The sequence below is a fragment of the Piliocolobus tephrosceles genome, chromosome 5, assembly GCF_002776525.5.
Source record: "Piliocolobus tephrosceles isolate RC106 chromosome 5, ASM277652v3, whole genome shotgun sequence".
In the NCBI taxonomy this organism is placed as follows: Eukaryota; Metazoa; Chordata; class Mammalia; order Primates; family Cercopithecidae; genus Piliocolobus; species Piliocolobus tephrosceles.
In genome coordinates this window covers 139,159,300-139,161,772 of record NC_045438.1, presented here as the reverse complement: position 1 = coordinate 139,161,772, position 2,473 = coordinate 139,159,300, and positions in this window count along the sequence as shown.

The window sequence follows — 2,473 nt, the reverse complement described above, 5'->3', positions numbered from 1 at the left end:
GCAGCTCCCACTCATTCCCACCACGGTTGGACAGCTCTGAAGGAGGGAAAATTCTTTCTTTTGAGCTGAAATCTGCCTTCAGAGTCTCGCACCCAACTCTTCTACCCCACGGGGACCTAGAGAACAGCCCAAAGCCTCTTCCACAGGACAACCCATAGCATTTTGGTTAAAATCAGCGCAAACCCATTCCCATTTGGTGACGGAGTGAGGGGGGAGGGGGAGGGGCAAGCCTCAGCCCCTGACTCACTGGACTCATAAGAAACTGAAGGTAAAAATATTGGTGAATCTCAGATTAATAATTGGAAATACACAAAAATGGAAAAAATGTTGATAGATAAAATTTAAACCTTTGGCCCAACATTATTAGTCTTTTGTTGTCTACATTTTTCCATATCGTTTCTAATTTTTCTACACTGCATGTGTTACTTAGAGAAATAAGCCAGTATGGCTGGGCGCGGTGGCTCGCGTCTGCAATCCCAGCACTTTGTGAGGACGACGCAGGTGGATCACGACGTCAGGAGATCGAGACCATCCTGACCAATATGGTGAAACCCCATCTCTACTAAAATACAAAAAACTAGCTGGGCATGGTGGCCAGCGCCTGTAGTCCCAGCTACTAAGGAGAATGAGGCAGGAGAATCCCTTGAACCCAGGAGGCAGAGGTTGCAGTGAGCCAAGATCATGCCATTGCACTCCAGCTTGGGCAACATGAGCGAAACTCAGTCTCAAAAAAAGAAAAGAAAAGAAAAAGAAAAAAAAATAAACCAGTATGAAAGAGCAGCGCCTGGCTTCATTCACCACAGCACCAGTGCTCACACATGCTACAAGCACTTACTTGTGGGGAGCTGCCTCACACTGATTCGGATCAGTGTTCTCATTTCTCCGACCTACCTAGGAAGCATCTGGCTAAATGGATGTAAATTAGACATTTTATAGTCTATCAGTCGTTGAGCCTCGGTGGAATATCTAGACCAATTTAAACACACAAATATGGGAAATAACGGCCACAAACGTGGAAAAGAAAAAATGAATTCCTCTTTATATTTATGCCACTAGAGGGAGTTCCAGCAGAAAATCACTGCATGTAAGGGCTAATGACTGCATTTACTGAGCGGTTACTGTGTACCATTCACAGTTAACAGGGACTCATTCATGGAATTCTTATGATAACCCTGGTGAGGTGGATGATATTATTCCCTCACTCACTAAGGAGAAAGCCAGGGTACAGTGAAGTATACAACTTTGTGTAGGGCAATTTATCAATATTTATTGAAATTGCCAAAAAACATGCTCTCTGAACAAACTATTCTGTGTATAAAGCAGAGTAAACTTCATGGGTGAGTGACCAGGGCAGTCATACAAGGGCCCCATACTTAGAAGGGGTACTGGATTTGGGTTCTAAAGCTCTGTGGTTCCTGTCTTGAAATTCTTAATAATTTTATCTTTCAAAAATTTGTGTCTTATAATGAGGTCTGATGAGAAAGCAGAACATGGGCTAGAGACTCTTGGAGCCTTGGCCCAAACGAGGTCCTGCTCCCCAGGCCTCCCAACCTCCCCAGCACTGGTTTTCAGCTGCCGGCTCCACCACCTTCTGTGTAGGCTCGCTCCCAACAGGGGCCTGGGCACGGTGGAAATGATGGGGGAGGTCAGGTATACACACCTCCCTTGCCAAATGGAAGGCATGGCCCTGGGCACTTGTGAAGATCTGCACTTCCCCCTAGGTACTCCTGTGCTTGAAGGAGTGTGGCATTAAATAAAAAAGAAAAAAAAAAAAAAACGCCACCCGCGGTGGCTCACACCTGTAATCCCAGCACTTTGGGAGGCCGAGGCCGGCGGATCATGATGTCAGGAGATCGAGACCATCCTGGCTAACACAGTGAAACCCCGTCTCTACTAAAAATACCAAAAAAAAAAAATTAGCCGGGCATGGTGGCGGGCGCCTGTAGTCCCAGCTACTCCAGAGGCTGAGGCAGGAGAATGGCGTGAACCCAGAGGTGGAGCTTGCAGTAGGCCGAGATTGTGCCACTGCACTCCAAACTCCAACCTGGGCAACAGAAGACTCTGTCTCAAAAAAAAAAAGAAAAAAGAAAAGAAAAGAAAAGAAAAGAAAGAAAGAAAGAAAGAAAGAAAGAAAGAAAGAAAGAAAGAAAACCCACCTGACAGTCTCATTAACACTCACTAAACATGCCAAGTTCAAGCACATAACTTTCTCCTTGTAAATCGTATTTATCCATCTGCCTCAAGTTCTCTTTTGTGAGAGGCAACCAGCTAACAACACCATCCTTCATGATCAGAACAAGCCTCTCCTGATCATTCAGAGACTCTTCTCTATGCTTTCCCCAGAATACCTATCCTGTCCACCTCTTTTACATTCTTCTAAATCTACGGTAATCATAGATCTGTAATCTTCCACTTTGGTCATGGAGACTTTAACTTGTTCCCTTCTCTATTCCTAGTGCCTAACTTGGGATCT